This window comes from Pongo pygmaeus, chromosome 23 (assembly GCF_028885625.2).
Source record: "Pongo pygmaeus isolate AG05252 chromosome 23, NHGRI_mPonPyg2-v2.0_pri, whole genome shotgun sequence".
Classification (NCBI taxonomy): Eukaryota; Metazoa; Chordata; class Mammalia; order Primates; family Hominidae; genus Pongo; species Pongo pygmaeus.
The window spans coordinates 28,972,764-28,991,305 of NC_085931.1; the positions used below are offsets into that span (position 1 = coordinate 28,972,764).

The 18,542-nt window shown below is 49.8% G+C and overlaps 1 pseudogene; it reads left to right on the plus strand.

Annotated features, from left to right (window-relative positions):
- Positions 1–540: 540 nt before the first annotated feature.
- LOC134739255 (putative POM121-like protein 1-like) overlaps positions 541–18,542 on the plus strand; it is a 44,897-nt pseudogene continuing 26,895 nt past the window's right edge.

Below are 18,542 nucleotides of genomic sequence, written 5' to 3' on the forward strand. Positions count from 1 at the left end.
GCGGGAGGCGGAGGGAGGAGGCTTAGCCCGGCGCTGGGCGGGGGTGCTTTTTGGGGCGGGGGAGGTCTCTGTTTTTACCCGGGTCCACAGGCTCGCGGCCGAGGCTCCGCCGGATCCTGCCTCCGCGGCCCGGCCCTCGGGGCCACCCCGTCCCGCTGTCCCAGCCTGGCGCTGGCGTGCGCCAAGGGTGGGCTCCTGCGACCCTGGCAAGTAGGTGGCCGAGAGGACCCTGGCGCACCTTTACATTTGTGGGGGCGGTGGGCGCGGCCGGGCGATGGCAGCCGCCTTCGCCTCTGGTCCCCTTCCCTAGCTGCCTTCCGAGGGGACCGCGCTCTTGGAGGTCTCCGGGGCACATTGGAAATTCCCAGGTTAGAAACCACCTTGAGGAGCCCTACACGGAGCCGGGCTTGCCTGGCTTAGCAGAAAGCCAGCCGCTACCGGGAGCCTCCGCCTGGCATGGGGCACTGGTGAGCCGCCACCCCACTTGCTCAGTGGTTTGCGGGGAAGAAGGGGTCTGGCAGGCCCCTCAGGCAAGGCCTCTGTGCCGCATCCCGTTAAGGGGCAGGGACCAGCCCCGTAGCTTGGCTGATTTTCCTGACTCTGAATGCAGAGAAAGTATGTCCAAGAGTTCAAACCACGTTTGTGTTCTTTTAATGGTGTTTAGTGCAGATGTTAATTGTGATTTATGTGAAATGGGTTGATGCAGAGGAATGAAGGTCAACTGTGGACAGGTGGACAGCTTTTGTTTTTTTTTTTGTTTTCTGTTTTTTCCCTAAGCTTCGTTTTAGTGGGATGTGCATGGAGAGGGTAACATTTGAATATCAGGCCACCAATGTGTATTTGGTCCCATCTGACACTTTGCTCCATAGACAGTCGTTGTACCCCAGGGATGAGGATGAACTAGGTTTTAAGCTGAGAAAGACATCTTCCTACAGTCGCTGCCGCCTGCGGGAAAGCCCCGCCTAATGGTTACCTGGCCGCACACAGGCCAGTTCGCTGTGGTTACCTTCTCCCGTGAGCACATCGCTGGGGCCTCTCAGAGGATGCCGTTCATTCCATATTTGATTGCCAGATGTACTTCTCGGGTCAGCAATCCAGCCCCAGATTGTTCGAGTCCTATAGTGAGTTTTTCTTGTGTTCCAGATTTTAAAAGTTTTCTTTTTTATAGTGTATTAAATAGCGTGAGTTAATTTCTTAATTATAGGAAAGACATGGTTTGTGTGTTCCTCCTGTAAAGGATGTTTCAGAACTTAGACGTGGTTCCTCAGTCAAGGCTGTTTATTTGTGTTTACAATGCTAACATTTGAAATGTCTTAAACTTGACTACATATTGTGATTCTTCCCCCCTACCCCCTACCGTGAGATGCTCCTGTTGTGGTGGTTATTCCATGGTGTTACTAGGCGTGGAAGAGGAAATGGGCTTTGGAAATAATGTGTGTGAAGAACTTAGCACAGTCCTTGGCACATAGCAGATGTTCAATAAACATAAAAGTAAATCTTTCCTCTCTTCCTTGGGTTTGAGAGACCTGGGGATGATGAAATTGGATGCAGTTTTGGTTGCATGCTCCGTGTTTAAATTAGGGAGATGAGGTCCCCCCCCATTCCTCCTCCCACTCAAACTTCCGGCTATCCAGACATTTCCGTGGTAGATTAAAAATGAAACTCACGTCTTGGACCTAGAAATAAAAATAAGGAAAAATTGAGCTCTTCCTCCTGGATCATGTGTTGCAGTTTAAAGGAAGGATGGCACATGCCCTGGAAGAGTGGTACACCATTCAGTACAGAAGAGCAGAGGGTCAAAGTGGACCCTTTCCTGCGTCTGTCGAGTAGTCCTGCAGGTGAGGATTTTGGTTGTCGTTGGTTTCACATGTCCAGGTGGAACCAGCTGAATTACCTGATTTCTCCCGGCACTGGCCTCTGAGAAGTGGCCCAGGATGGTTGAAGCCTGACCGTTGGCAGAGTGCTAGCTTTGCTGGGCCGTGCCTCTGAACTGGGATCTGCTAGGAGCAGCCATTTGCCTCCTCCGGCTTGTAGCAGGTTCCATGTGAATAGACGAAAGGGCCATCAAACCTAATGTTCAATAAGCCATCATTGGCTTATTTATGTTCCATAGTATTATGGGGCCCGGCATTTTAATAATAATTATGCTCTGGATTTACTACTTGTTGCTTTTTATTTGAGGAAGTGAAAGCTTTTTCATGACCTGTTATCTCATTGATTCTTACTCGTCTCTGAGGTCGTCAAAGTTTAGTAGGGTCTGTTATTCCCACTTTATAGGCAAAGAAATGGAGGTGACATGATTTACTTTAAGTTGCAAGTGAGTTCATCCCTGAACTGAGATTTAAATTGGGTTTTTCTTTTTTTTTTTTTTTTTTTTTTGAGATGGAGTCTCGCTCTGTTGTGCAGTGGCACAATCTTGGCTGGAGTGCAGTGGCGCAATCTTGGCTCACTGCAACCTCTGCCTCCTGGGTTCAAGTGATTCTCCTGCCTCAGCCTCCCAAGTAGCTGGAACTATAGGCGCCCGCCACCACGCCTGGCTGTTTTTGTATTTTTGGAAGAGACAGGGTTTCACCATGTTGGTCAGGCTGGTCTTGAACTCCTGACCTCATGTGATCTCCCCACCTTGGCCTTCCAAAGTGCTGAGATTATAGGCATGAGCCACTGCGCCCGGCCCAGGTTTTCCTTCTTAAATTTCACTTCACTGATACCTTTAGGGGAAAAAAATCCACACATCTTTTTCTTTCTTTCTTTTTTTGGGAAGTGGAAGGACTTAAAGATACAATATCATTGTGCTTTTCTGATGACTAGATAGTGGATGATAGTTAACATTTATTGAGTGTTTATCTGCAGGAATCTGTGCGAGGTGCTGCATAGACATTACCTCATTTATTCCTCACAACAACATTCAAGGTAGAACTTCTTATCCCCAGTTGTACAGATGACAAGGTTTTGTGAGGTCCTAGGTCGAGGGAGTGATAGTGAGTGACAAAGCCTTGACTGAAAGCAGGGCTGGGCTCAATCCTGGGCTTTCTGATTCCAGAGTGTGTGCTCCTGCTAACCCATGTGCTAACGGGTCTTAGGGATGACTAATGGGCAGGCCTGAGAGCCCCGAGGCCTGCTGCTGCCACACCCCAGGTCTAATGGGAGGTGGGGCTGGACGGGCTTTATGTTCTGTTGCAGTACAGTTTGCACACCCTGGCCTTTTCCTCTGCTAGAGGTATTCGTCTAGCCAGGTGGAGGGTCATTACTGCAGAAAAAATAATCAGAGCTGAGAAAACATCTGCATTTGCAGAGAATGAAGTATTTAATAAGACCAGATGGGCTGGGCGCAGTGGCTCACGCCTGTAATCCCAACACTTGGGGAGGTTGAGGTGGGCAGATTACTTGAGCCCAGTAGTTTGAGAGCAGCCTGGGCAACATAGCTAAACCCCATCTCTACAAAAAGTACAAAAATTAGCAGGGCATGGTGGTGTGCACCTGTGGTCCCAGCTACTGTGGAGGCTGAGATGGGAGGATTGCCTGAGCTCAGGAGGCCGAGGTTGCAGTGAGCCAAGATCGCACACTGTACTCCAGCCTGGGTGACAGAGCAAGACTCTGTCTCAAACAAAAAAAAAAAAAAAAAAAAGAAAGACTAGATGGGGAGATTAGGGACAGAGAGAATCAAAGAGAATCAAAGTGGTTTGTGGACAGAGGAAATTAGTGATACTCTGACCCAGAAGCCATCTTTAGTGTCCAGGCCGTTTTGCTTAAGCTGCTGGTGAAATTGTGAAACTGGAGGCATGGCACTTGGGCTAAAATCTGTGTGGTAAATAAGGCTCTCAGTTTCTCCTTTAGGTGGCAGAGTTGAAAATCTGATTCCTTTTTGGTCTTTAGCTTCCAGCATACTTTAATGCAGTACATTGCGGGCATGGTGGAAATGTGGTTGAGAAATTTACCTAAACTCTGTGGACTTCCCCCTCTCTCCAGCCACGCACTCTGTCGTCTTTGGTTCCACTCTTCAGAATTGAGCTCTGATCCCCTGGAGTTGGGGGGTGATGGGTGGTGTCAGATATCCAAGTGGTTGGGTTGCTCCGGTGGAGAGAACAGCATCCTGCCCCCCTGGGCCTCAATTGTACATGACTTGTTTTCTTGCGGGTGGCCTTTAGCCATCTCTAGCTATAAAGACACCAAGAAACTGGGAGGAATGACCAGGAAACTGTCACCCCAAGTTGCAGTTGATTACTTTTTTTTTTTTAAATCGAGACAGCATCTCACTCTGCCACCTAGGCTGGAGTGCAGTGGCGTGATCATAGTTCACTGCAACCTTGACCGCCTGAGCAGCTGAGACTACAGGCGTGCACCACCAAGCCTGGCTAATTTTTCACATTATTTGTAGAGATGGGGTTTTGCCACATTGCCCAGGCTGGTCTTGAGCTCCTGGGCTCAAACAGTTTGCCCGCCTCAGTCTCTCAAACTGCTGAGATTACAGGCGTGAGCCACCATGCCTGGCCCCACTGACTTTTTCTCATTGGTGAGTTCAACAGAGGAGAGATGGTTGCCACAGTTTTAAAAAAGAGGCCAGGTGTGGTGGCTCACGCCTGTAATCCCAGCACTTTGAGAGGCCGAGGTGGGCAGATCACCTGAGGTCAGGAGTTCCAGACCAGCCTGGCCAACATGGTGAAACCCTGTCTCTACAGAAAAATACAAAAATTAGCCGGGTGTGGGTGTTGCACACCCGTAGTCCCAGCTACTCAGGAGGATGAGGCAGGTGGATCATTTGAGCCTGGGAGGCCAAGGCTGCAGTGAGCGGAGATCACACCACTGCATTCCAGCCTTGGTAACAGAGCAAGACCCTACTGTCTCAAAAAAAAAAAAAAGTAAAAGAAAAGGCTGGGTGTCGTGGCTCATGTCTGTAATCCCAGCACTTTGAGAGGCTAAGGCAGGAGTATTGCTTGAGGCCAGGTGAGACCAGCCTGGGCAACATAGTGAGACCCTGTCTCTACAAAAATTTTAAAAATTAGCCGGGCGTGGTGGTGTACACCTATGGTCCCAGCTGCTCAGAAGGCTGAGGTGGGGGGATCCCTTGAGGCCAGGAGCTCAAGGCTGCAGTGAGCTATAATCATGCCGCTGCATTCCAGCCTGGGTGACAGAGTGAGATTCTGTCTCTTAAAAGAAAACAGAAAGGGAAGACAGAAATCAGATTAAAGAAGAGAGAAGAAGTGAGACTGTTGGCTTATAACTTGATGAAAGGTGGAAGCGGAAGGGCAGGAGCTTCTGCTAAGTAGTGAGTACCTTGGCAAGGACAACAGTATCTTTTTCGTGTTCTGTTAGGCCCTGTCTCTGTAGCGCCCAGCTCAGAGTGCACGTGTGTTATGTGTGAGGGAATCTAGTGAGGAGTCTTCCTGCATTAGGCACATCTGCAGGTGTCTGTTGAATTGTATATCTGCTGAAGGATTCAGTCTGGTTAACTCTGGCAGGAGACTCGGTCTGGTTAACTCCGGCAGGAGACTCGGTCTGGTTAACTCCGGCAGGAGACTCGGTCTGGTGAACTCCGGCAGGAGACTCGGTCTGGTGAACTCTGGCAGGAGACTCGGTCTGGTGAACTCTGGCAGGAGATTCGGTCTGGTGAACTCTGGCAGGAGATTCGGTCTGGTGAACTCTGGCAGGAGATTCGGTCTGGTGAACTCTGGCAGGAGGGGGAGGGACAGCACAGCCCCGTGGTTAACTAGTAGCTTTTATTGACTTTTCCTATTTAAAGGTGAAATGAAAGCTTAGTCCCAGCCTTCTCCTCTCTCCTGCCCATGCTTCTTATTTATTTATTTTTTTTGGAGACAGTGTCTTGCTCTGTGGCCCCCCGGCTAGAGTGGCGTGATATCGGCTCACTGCAGCCTTGACCTTCCGGGCCCAGGCCATCTCCCCAACCTCAGCCACCTGAGTAGCTGGGACTACAGGCCCACACCACCACACCCGACTAATTTTTAAATTTTGTGTAGAGACAAACTCTCTCTGTGTTGCCCAGTCTGGTCTTGAACTGCTGGGCTCAAGCGATCCTCCAGCCTTAGCCTCCCAAAGTGCTGGGATTACAGGCACCCCACTGCACCCAGCCCCCTGTCTCTTTTCTGTTGCCAATTGAAGTCTGGAGGTGGCATGGGTCCTGGGAGGCCAGTGCCAGTGTTGGAAGCTTGGGAAGAGAGGAGGAGCAGCTTGGTTGGGGGGAAGATGCAGAGTGCTCACTCCTGGCACCTGCAGCTCCCGGGGGTATGGCAGCTACCCTTTAGCATGGACTGTCCCCAGCCCACAGAAAGTCAGCTTACAAAGGTTCTAGCCATATTCCTCGCTGCCTCCACTGCCAAAGCTCCTTGTGGCTGAGAATTGTCGGACTGTGATGGGACAGGGACAGGTGGGAGAGCAGCCCCTGGCGCTGATGAGCACAGCAGTGATGGCAGCAGCAGAGATGCTTAGAGACCGTTGGCCATGCCACGTTTTGTCCTGAGTGCCCACATGTCTTAACGCACTCAGTCCTCACCACAGCAGACAGACTGGGTGCTGTTACGATTCCTGCTTTTCACACTAGGAAATGGGGCACAGAGGACTAAAAAAAGTGGTGGCGTCAGGATTTAGATGAAGGCATTGGGTTTTGGACTTGTGCTCTTGCAGACCAATTGAGGGCAACTGACTTGGGCAGATTCCACAGGGTTACCTCCGTCCTGGGGGGTCACACCTTCCTGTCTTCAGACCCCTTCTCCATGTTTCCCTCTCTTCACTCTTGAGTTATCTCTCTGAAATGCCAGGAGAGGTGCATTGAGGTTAATTGGTGTATTCCTTGAAATATTCCTGGCCTGTTTCTCAGGGGGCAGAGTCAGGAGGTAATTCTAAAGCACTGGGAGGAGAGCATGGGCACAGGGGGGCTTCCCAGAGGGGCACTTAAGACACTGTGTGTTCAGGAACCTGGGGGCTGTGCCTTGGGAATCCAGAGAGTGCTGAGGGCAGCCCTGCTCCTGGAAAAGGTGAGGAAGCCCTTCCCTTCCTTCTGATTCCCAAGTTGTGGAACCCAAGCAGATCCATTATTGCCCCAGCTGAACTCCTTTATGATGATTCTTTTAAGAATGAGCTGGGCCAGGGTTGGAGGAAGGCAAGGGGAGGGACAGCATTAGGACAAATACCTAATGCATGTGGGGCTTCAAACCTAGATGACAGGTTGACAGGTGCAGCAAACCACCATGGCACACATATACCTATGTAACAAACCTGCACGTTCTGCACATGTATCCTGGAACTTAAAGTAAAATTTAAAAAAAAAGAGAATGAGCCATCTGGGAATCCTAATCGCTGTGTATAATTGGCACATGAACTTATGGAACAGAACCTTTTTCCCAGTTTGGCCATGACTAGTCAGAGTCATTCATTTCCCTGAGAAAAAGGAAAAAGGAAATATTTTAACTAGTGACATGGGCTTGGGTCAGTTTCTTTCCAAAACAGATAGGCTTTCTCAAAACCACCCTTGCCAGGGGTAAGAAAAACAAATAAACTTTCTGCTTTTGGTATTCTAAGTTCCTTTAGACAGTGGGGCCTGTGGACAATTATATAAGCAAGTCATAACAGCGATCACTTCCCGTTACTGTGGCCAGACTGCGCACACATCATTTCTAGTCTTCGGGTAGGGTCCTTTCACCCCATTTTACAGCAGGGAAGTTGTTCCAGTGAGGTAAAGGGCCATAAACCCAATAATTTGCATAGCTGATGACTCCAAATCCCATGAGATACATGTTCAGGGAGCAAAAGAAGAAGAATGGGGCAGAAAAAGAGAGTATGAGGCAGGGAAAAAATTCACAGGTGGCAGCTTGAATCCGCCCTCCGGGTGTAGTGAGCACCGTGCTAGGCCCTAGCGGAGGGTGGGGACACAAGCCCCTGGGCCTCAACCACCCTCAGGGAGCCAGGGAGCAGGGGGGATTCCTACTTTAGGAATCCTTTACACACTGACTTTTTTCAGCACATTTATTGAGCACCTGTTGTATGTAAGTGCCATGTGGTAAGACAGCCTGTGTCTGCAAGAGGTTGATATTTCTAAGAGGTTAGATGCATTGTCAGCCATGCAAGTGCAGTAACCTGGATTTAACTGGCCAGGAAGCCCTGGACATAGAGTGCTAAGCAAATTTATGCTAACTAGTAAAATATTCTTCTTGATTTGGTTTTGTTTATTTCTTGCACCTAAGACTGAGAATTTCTAGAATTTACCTACCCCCTGTGCCTGCTGTTTGTGGAATGTTTGTGTTTTGCAAACAGGATCATTTTGCAACTCCTTCCCGAGGACCAGCCCTGCACTTTGGCTGCAGGAAAGGCTGGGACCATTTCCCTTGCCTGAAGGCTGCCCTTGGGCCCGTCACCACTTTGGATCTGGTGCTCTCAATGTGCTTGTCCTTGCCCAGCTACTCATCGAGAGATACAGCTGCCCCAAGTGAACTGGGCAGCCCTTCCTAGAGGAGCATTTTGTGGGCCATGCCCTTTCCTAGGTGCTCTAGCAACGGTGGGTGGCAGCAGTCCTGGGCATGGAGGCACCTCATCCGTGCTTTGGGCATTAGATTGTCCATGCTGCTTCTGGGGCTCCTTTCTAACCCTAGGACCACGGTGCTGTGTCTACCACAGCCTCGGAGCTGGTTGGAGCCTTGTAATAATGTCATCAGCCAGCACGGTAACAAGCCCCCCATTCCTCCACCTTCCTGAAGTATTTCTTTGTCATGTGCTGCATTTGGAAGCTGATGTGTTGTGGGAAAAGGCCTAATAGGACTTCTTACTACCGGATATGATGAGTGAGATACAGTTTTTGCTTGGGTTTTAACCGTTTATTTTCTAAGACCTTTGGATCCGTTTGATCAGGTCCATTCAAATAGAAATTACTTACATCTTCTAGAAATGAGTTAAACACCTGGCTTCTGCTCCCTGCTATATTAACTGAGCTGACTTGCTAACTCGAAGAACACTTTTTTTTTGAGACGGAATCTCGCTCTGTCGCCCAGGCTGGAGTGCAGTGGCTAGATCTCGGCTCACTGCAGCTTCCACCTGCCAGGTTCAAGCAGTTCTTCTGCCTCAGCCTCCCAAGTACCTGGGACTACAGGCACGCACCGCCATGCCCGGCTAATTTTTTGTATTTTTAGTAGAGACGGGGTTTCACTGTGTTGGCCAGGCTGGCCTCGAACTCGTGACCTCGTGATCCGCCCACCTCGGCCTCCCAAAGTGCTGGGATTACAGGTGTGAGCCACTGCACCCCGCCCCGAAGGACACTTTTACATGCTGCTAATGACAGGTTCCCTCTGTACATGACCACCAGCCCAGGGGAAGGGTTCATGGCTTAAAGGTATCTCTTACCCTTCAAGCAAACTTGATGTATGGAAATGTGGATTTACCTTCAAAATAAACTAGTGTGTATCTGTACTTCTTGACTTGAAATTAAATTCTTCACAGTAAAGGAATTTTGCAACAGAATTCCTTCTGTAGGAATTTAAAAATTTACCTTGCTATAGACAATATTTTAGGCAGTCTGATATCCCACCATTGGTGGGAATGACTGTCTGTCACTGTCACCTGCCTGTCCCTCTTTGTCCCCCTACAGCACTTAAAGACATGTGGGCTCAGAGGCACAGGTGCTCCTGGCTCTGCCTACAGCCTCCCAGGCCTGTCTTCTGGGCCTGTTGGTGGGGCACATGGATCTAGGTGCCATCACGGGCTGTCAGTTGTGGCGTGTCCTGGCAGGGCCTGGCTGGCCCGGCCTCTGCTCCTGCAGTATTCATCTGCACGCCAGGAGCCGTCTGGACCATCTCTGCTGCGCTGCCCCACTCAGCTCTGTGTGCAGTTGCTTTCCTTTCCTGCTTGTCTCCAGGCCATTTTTGTAAGCTTTTATGAGGTCCAAATGCTTAGGCACAGGCAGTAGGCAGGAAAATCCAGCAGGGCATATAGATCATTCCTAGTAGTAAAAGAGGTCAAGGGGTTTGGCTAAAAACCTCACTTATATCGGGATATGGGAAAAGTGGGAGGGAACTGATTTCTCAGGAGTCCACTTCATAATATGTGTCATGGCATGATCGCTTTCAATCCTCATGACCGTCTTACAAAGTTACCCATATGAGGCCCACTTGAAAGATGAGGTGCAGTGAGATTAGATGACTTGCCTGAGATCTCTCACCTGGTAAATGGTGGAGCTAAATCAGAGTAAGACACTCAAACTGCGTTGTGGCTAAGAGCTCGGACTCTGGAACCAGACTGTGCTGTACTGTACCGGTTACTAGAGTGTGTGACCTGGAGTGTGTTCCTTATCCTCCCGAGACTCAGTTTCCTTATCTGTGCAATGAAGGGCGTAACAGTCCTACTCACCTCGTGTGGTCAGAAGCATTTAGAAGCCTCCCAGCACGTGGTAAGCACGCAGTGAGCACCCCACACATCAGCTGGTACTGTCACTGACTGGTGCTCATGAAACTTGGAATGGAATTCTGAGGCTTGGGGCTTCCTCTCATCCAGAGACAGTCTTCAGGGGAGCATGCTGGGTCCAGACTGTCCAGTGAGTCAGCACAGGTTTCTTTGCAGTGTTTGGATGGGTGAGAATGAACAGAACCACCTCCAAGGGGGAGTTCTTTCCTCTCTTGCTGGTCCCCTCCTCATCCCACTTGCTCCCGCTCTCTAACTGCCTTTCTCATCAATATGAAAGCATCTGCAAAAGCCTGCTCTCTAGCTCACTCCTGATCCCCTGGGGCTTTGCATTTTTTTTTTATTAGCAATTCTTTAAACTTCCTGAAATAACTTATTTATTAAGGTTGTATCCGTTGGTCCCTTCTTCCACGTGTTGTGTTGTCCTGGGTTTTAGGGCAGGGGCGGCTTCATGGAAGTGTACAACAACCTTGTCTCTGCTTATGACAAACCTGCCTGCTTCAGGAGAGCCAGGAGTAATATACACAACAGTTATGGAGAAGAAAAGGGACAAAATACCCAGATGGCATAGACAGTGTGATTCGGGAAAACAAGTGTGCTATTACTTCTTAAAAATCTATTATATGCCAAGTGTCGGTTCAGAAGCTTTATATGCATTGTCAGCCCTGCAAGTTAGGGGATACTGAGTCATTCCCTCTTTGCAGATGAGGACCCAGAGACAGAAGCATCTTGTGCAAGGGCACTCGGCACATGGGTGAGAGGAGCTGAGGGTTTGAACCTGCGACCATGTTGACTTCCGTGGGCCTACGGAGGAAATGCAGTTTGAACTGTGCCCAGGCCGTGGTCGGATTGTCTTGAGATGTGGGGGTGCTGGGGTGAGCACGGGCCCAGGGTTGAGAGTGAGCAGCATGCATTCAGGGGCAGCGAGGAGGCCAGCCTGGCCAGGCTGGGGTTGCATTCAGCGTTGATGAGCTGTTGTACTGGGTTCTGTATGGGTGATGGGAGATGAGTAAGATGTGTTCCTTGCCCTCTGGGATCTTGCTTCACCTGGCGAGACAGATGCACAAATAGATGATTTCAGCGCTGTGTGGTAAGAGCTATGATGAGGGTAAGTATAGGGAGCTGTGGGAGCAGAGCACAGGGAGCTGGGAGCATTCCCAGAGCCTTGCCCTGACTGCAAGGACAAAGTAAGGTAGAGGCAGGCTTAGCGGTGGAAGGCAGGAAGGGCTTCCAGAAAGGCAGAGAAAAGCATGAGCAAAGGCATGGCCTTGAGGGCTTTTCTTATTTCTTCTCATGGTCGAATGGATGTCAGGGTACAGTGTGGGCTTTATGGGCATCGGGGAACCTGTCGGGGGTTTGAACACAGAGAGACGGCGGAAGTCGAGTTTTAGGTCAGTTAATCTTGTGGAGGTGGGAGAACTGAGTCAAGCAAGATCAGCCGGGGAGGAGTCAGCCAACTTTTTTCTGTAGAAGGCCAGAAGGTAAATGTTTTAGGTTCCATGAGCTGGTTGGGCTCCGCGGCTGCCCCCCTCTGCTGTTGTGTGAAGGCAGCCACAGAGAACACAGAAGTGGATGGCTGTGGCTGGATTCTAGTAATGCTTTTATTTGTGGCCTCTGAAATTTAAATTTTATGTCATTTTTACATGTCACAAAATAGCCTCCTTTTAATTTTTTTCCCTAGCCCTTTAGAAATGTAAATACCAGGCTGGGCGCAGTGGCTCATGCCTGTAATCCCAGCACTTTGGGAGGCTGAGGCGGGTGGATCACGAGGTCAGGAGTTCAAGACCAGCCTAGCCAAGATGGTGAAACCCCCGTCTCTACTAAAAATACAAAAAATTAGTCAGGCACATGTAATCCCAGCTACTTGGGAGGCTGAGGCAGGAGAATCGCTTGAACTCGGAGGGCAGAGGTTGCACAACGTGAGCCGAGATCGTGCCACTGCACTCCAGCCTGGGTGACAAGAGTGAGACTCTGTCTCAAAAAACAAAACAAGACAAAAAACAGAAACGTAAACACCATTCTTTGCCTGCAGGCTGGATTTGGCACGTGGGTGGTGGTGTGCCCACCCCTGGCAGGTGGGGATGATTCAGGTGTGACACGACAAGGAACTGGAACAGGATGTTGGCAGTGGATGTGGACATGAAGGGACCTGATGCCAGATACATTTTTGGGAAGAGGTCACTGATTAGATAGAAGGGATAAGGAAAGGGCAGCACCCCAGATAATGCTGGGTAGGGTAGCTGTTGGTAAAGCTGGCCTTGTTTTCCAAGCGTCAGCAGTATGACTTGGTTCTGGAGAAAAATCCAGAGATGTCGGATGCTCGCAGACTTCCATCAGCATTGTTAGCTGTCCCCATGTCTCCCTGGGGGCAGTGCTGTGCCAGTTTCTCTGCTGCCCTGGCCTTGAGTGTGCTGGGCAACAGGTGCCCCCCGCTGTGACTGGGGCAGCATGCCCGCCTGTTTGTGGAGCCACAGGTAGTCACCTTTAGGGCAACTCTATTTTGATGTAATTTGCTGTTTACAGAGAAGTTGCAGGAGGAGTACTAGGCACTCCCCATCTATTACCTGGATTTATTAGATTTGATCGTTTGACCCCATTTGCTTTATCATTCTCCCAGTGTGTAGATGCATTTTTTTTCCAGACCAATTTGAAAGTTGAAGACATTGTGCGCCTTTACCCTAAATAATTCAGTGTGGGTTTATCAAGAATAAGGATGTTCTTGTCCCCACCACAGTACAGGGATCAGGAAAGTTCCCAGTGACAGTGCTGTTTCTGTCTTTGAAGCTAGCACCCGTCCAATTGCTCTTGCTCACAGAGTACCTGCCGTAGGTAAATAGTGACGTGGCAGCTGTTCCATCACAGGTGAGTGGGTACCTGCCCGTCTCTGCACCCACACACACGCCTGCGATGGTTCCCCAGCACCCATGCTAGGCTGCCCAGGGGGCAGCAGGCCCAGCAGTGGCCTAAATGGAGAGCAGGCCTAGGGCTCATGGATCACTTGTCTTGAGCATCTGAGCTGCAGAGGGCGGGGACTGTGCTTTCCTTCACATAGCTCCTGCCAGTCCCTGCTGCCTCCAGGAGGAAGGCCATCTCCTGAACAGAACAGCTGCTCAGTTACAGTTTCAAACATCTTCTCTTTCAGCTTTCCTCTCCTCCATTGTCTGTCAGTCTGTGGAAAATGATTCTTCTTGTTTTTCTTTTTTTTCTTTTTCTTTTTCTTTTTTTTTTTTTTTGAGACAGGGTCTTGCTCTGTTACCCAGGCGGGAGTGCAGTGGCATGAGCATAGTTCACTGCAGCCTGGAACTCCTGGGCTCCAGCAATCCTCCTTCCTCAGTCTCCTGAGTAGCTGGGACTACAGGCATGCACCCCTATGCCTGGCCAATTTTTTTTTATTTTTAGTAGAGATGGGGTCTCGCTGTGTTGCCCAGGCTGGACTCGAACTCCTAGTCTCAATGATTCTCCTGCCTCAGCCTCCCAAAGCATTGGAATTACAGATGTGAGCCACCACGCCCAGTTGAAAATGATTCTTCCAGGTTGGATTTTTTTGTATGCTTATTCTGGAAAATAAAATGGAATTAAATTGGTGTAATCTACTTTGGAAATAAATGGGAGGAAAGAGGTGTCCTACCATTTCTGATGTAGGAGAAAAAGGCATTTTCTTTTGGCTACTTTGAAGACTGAAACTAGAAATAGGGAAGTGTCTGATGCATATTCCTTAATTCCTTATGAGTAGCCTGCATAGTTCAAGGGGAACTATGGGAAAGAAATCTGGGCCTTCTGCGTGTGATGAGACAGGAGTAGAGGGATGCATTTTTCTCTGTGTGAAGTGGGTGACTCACTGCGTTTAGCTAAATTCTCTGTGACTTAAGTAAATGCTCAGTCTTTGCCTTAAGCCTACTTAGATGGGATCGGGACCCTGTACTGTTCGGTCATTACTTACCTTTTTTTTCTTTTTTCTTTTTTCTTTTTCTTTTTCTTTTTTTTTTTTTGAGACAGAGTCTCGCTCTGTTGCCCAGGTTGGAGTGCAGTGGCACCATCTTGGCTCACTGCAACCTCTGCCTCCTGGATTCAAGCAATTCTCTTGCCTTAGCCTCCCCAATAGCTGGGACTACAGGCATGTGCCACCATGCCTGGCTAATTTTTGTATTTTTAGTAGAGACAGAATTTCACCATCTTGGCCAGGCTGGTCTTGAACTCCTGACCTCAGGTGATCTGCCTACCTTGGCCTCTCAAAGTGCTGGGATTACAGGCATGAGCCACCGCACCCGGCCCGGTCTTTACTCACCTCTTGAGAGTCATTCTTGAGGCTGGGCATGGTGGCTCACACCTGTAATCCCAGCACTTTGGGAGGCTGAGGTGGGTGGTTTTGCCATTTGTCAAGCAGGGTGGAATTGGCTGCCTACCAGTTTAAAGGGGCCTACTGGGAATAAAATTTGAATATAGAATTAGGCAGGCAGGCTTTGAAAATACAGAATACAAGTGCCCTTTACTTAACTGCTGCTTCCCCGCCCCAGGCAGAGGCTACTGCTCACCACTAGTGTAGGAGGACCAGTGACAGAGGTGTCAGAAGCTTCCCTGGCAGGACCTGCTCATCCTCCTGGACCTTGTAGTTTTGTGGAATCCACAAGGCAAGGCAGACAGATCCAGCAAACATCAGCTTGAAAGTACCAGGGACAAGCAGAGGGAGTAGAGGTCACGGGCTCTGTTCTCTGAGTTCACTGTTCACTTTGGAAGTCAAGATGAATACTAAAAGAGCACCACGGGCACCAGGGAGGCAGGGAATCAGGCACGCAGCACGCACGGGCATTCTGCTGCACAAGAAGCAAGTGCTGTTCCCTCCCTGTCTGGACCTTCCTCCCATGCTCCAGGCACGCCCTGCCTCAGGACTGTGGGACAGACTCCCCCTCCCTGAAACACTCTTTCCTGCAATATTGCATGCGAACTCCCTCAACCCTTGTGTGCCTTTGCTCAGATGTCACCTCCTCCGGGAATCCTCATGCCTCCCAGTTTAAAATGTCAGTATGTCTCCTTCCCTCCGTGCTCCAGATTCCCTTTACTCTGCTTTACTCTCCATTTTTCCAGGGCACTCTAGTATGCTGTGTTGCTCACTCGTGCTTACTGAGGGGTGGCAGGGCCTGGGCTCTGGAGCCAGGCTGCCTGGGGTTGAGTTGTGGCTTCACCGCTTGCTACTCGTGTGGCTTTGGGTGGATTATTTAACCCCTTTAGCCTTGGTTTCCTTATTTATATGAACTATACCTAACTGAGAATTTTCATGAGGATCAAATGAATTTATAAAATGCGTAGCGTAACACCTGCCATGGAGTCAGTGCTATGTTAAGTGTTTAATAAATACAGCTTCTATTGTCCGTCTCCTTCCACAAAAATGGAAGCTTCATGAAGTCAAAAACCTATTTGTTTTGTTCTCTGATGGGTCCCTAAGCATTTTGAGCAGGACCTGGGGCAAAGCAGCCCATCTGTGCTCACGGAGTGAATGACTGGGTAGGGTGAGGGTGTGGTCTGGGACAGCGTCAGGGAGCAGTGAGGTGTGGGTCAGTGCTGTGGACAGGTCTGCTGTGGGTCAGCTGGCTGAAGAGGCTGAAGCTGCCGTGTGCCAGTGTGTTTGTACACAGTCCGGGGGAGTGGGAGGGACAGTGCTGGGCTGGGGCGGAGGGGCTGGCTGCATTTGGAGAGCGCTGAGCCGAGTCCTACTGCAAGAGGAGAGAGAAGGTCTGGCTGTCAAGAGCAGTAAGAAGCCTACAGGGCCCAGTATTTCCAAGCGCTCTTCCGTCCACCTCCTATCCTGGCCTGACCCCGCTTCGCTTGGGAGAGCAGAGGAGACCTTGTGCGTTCAGCAGGGAGGGCACATCCAGAGACCTTGGCGAGGCTGCCTGCATGGGGGAGGAACCTGGGCCCAGGTGCTCCAGGCTGTGGCTGGAGCGGGTGGAGCGCAGCCAGCCCGGCTACACAGACCAGTCCCTGCCCACGGGCCTTCCCCCTCCCACCTATGGGCCACCCCTCTGCTGCCTTGTATCTTGCACCCTCCTGCCATGGACAGTGAGCCAGCCTGGCAGTGCCCTGCTGTGCTAACCGGGACCAGGAGGCCCAGGCCATCCTCCCTGACCACCTCACGGGGTCAGAGGACTGCACAAGAAATGGGTGCAGAGGCCGGCGCGGTGGCTTCGCCTGTGGTCCCAGCTACGAGAACAAGAGATCCACCTCGGGTGGTGTTCTCGGCCCGGGGCGACGGAGGGCATCCAGCACCCATAGTGGGAGTCAGCCTTGGAGTTCCCAGCGGCCACCGCCAGGCACGGTGCAACCCAGCAGGAGAAGGGGTACTTGGGACATTTTTACATGCAGTCCCTGTGACCTCCGTTCCCCACCAGGGACGGCTGCCAGGAAGGGGACTGACTCCCCTCGTGACTCCCGGTCTGTACGAGCAGGGCCCAAGCTCCAGAGGGGTGGAGACCTTTCCCAGAGGCGCGGAGACCGGGATGCCCCGCCAGGACCTGCTTGGGCTGCGCCAGCGGCTCCAGGGCTCCGAGCGGTGGTAGATCCGGAAAACAGACCACGAAAGGCGTTGCAGAAACACGGATGTGACACTTTTAATTCCATTTAATTCCTCCACTCCGAAGAATGCAGGTCTGTCTAAACCATAGAACAAAGCCCAGAAGCCGTCAAGGAAATAGCCTGACCACACAAAGTTCCAACAGAATTGATCTTTGCATACTGCATGACCGAGTGGAATGACAACAAACGGGTGTGGGGCGCATTTGTGCAAATGTATCTGTGATGAGAATATTGTTCTCAGGCGAGTGTGGTGGCTCCCGCCTGTAACCCTGGTGCTTTAGGAGGAGGCAGAAGGATCGCTTGAGGCCAGGAGTTTTAGACCAGCCTAGGCAACATACTGAGACCCCATCTCCACAAACACACACACACACACAAAACAACAAAATGGATGTTGCATTACTTACTATAATAACAAAAAAGGAAGAAGAAACCATAGGCATTCAGAGGGTCCTAGTTCAATAAGTCCCAGTGCATCCAAACAATGAAATACCATGAATTTGTGGGGTTTTAAAAATAAGGTAAATGTTGATGACGAACTGTTCAATGAAATGCACTTCACCTCGCTCATACAAACAGTAACTGAAAATGGGTCACTCGCATGTTAAACATAAAACTATAAAACTTTAAGGGAGAAATTCTAAGAGAAAAAATGGAGCCCTAGAACTAGGTAGAGATTTGAGACTTGACACCAAAAGCATGACCCATGCAAATATGGATACATCAGAATTCATCAACATTTAAAACCTAGGCTCCGTGAAATACTAGCTTAAGAGGATGAAATGAAAAAGTACAGACCAGGAGAAAAGACAGGCATTCCTGGGAGATATTGTGCGTTCAGTTCCAGACTCCCACAATCAAAGCAAATATGGAAGTAAACTCAGTTACACAACGTTTTTGTTTCCCAGTGCACATACACGTTATGTTTACACTACGGTGTAATCTATTAAGTGTGCAATAGCATTATGTGTAAAAACCATGCACATTCCTTAGTTTAAAAATACTCTCTTGGGCGGGGTGTTGTGGCTTACGCCTGTAATCCCAGCACTTAGGGAGGTCAGGGCAGGCGGATGTCTTGAGCTCAGGAGTTCGAGACCCGCCTTGGCAATGTGGCAAAACCCTGTCTCCACACAAAAAAATAAAACTAGCCAGGTGTGGTGGTACATGTCCGTAGTCCCAGCTACTAGGGAAGATAAGATGGGAGGATCGCTTGAACCTGAGACGTCAACGCTGCAGTGAACCATGTTTGTGCCGCTGCACTGCAGCTTGAGTGACAGCACAAGACCCTGTCTCAAAAAAAGAAAAAAAAAAAAAACAAGAATATTGGTTTGCTTAATGACTTGTGATACAGAAAAAACTTTGCTAAAAAATGCTAAGGATTATCTGAGCCTTTAGAGACCCCTACATAATCTTTTTGATCTTTTTGCTGGTGGAGTCATGCCGTGAAGCTGATTGGCTGCTGACTGATGAGGATGGCGGTTGCTGAAGGGTTGTTGGGGGGGGGGGTTGCTGTGGCAATTTCTCAAAATAAGACAATAATGAAGTTTGCCACATCGATTGACTCTTTCACAAAAGACTGATCT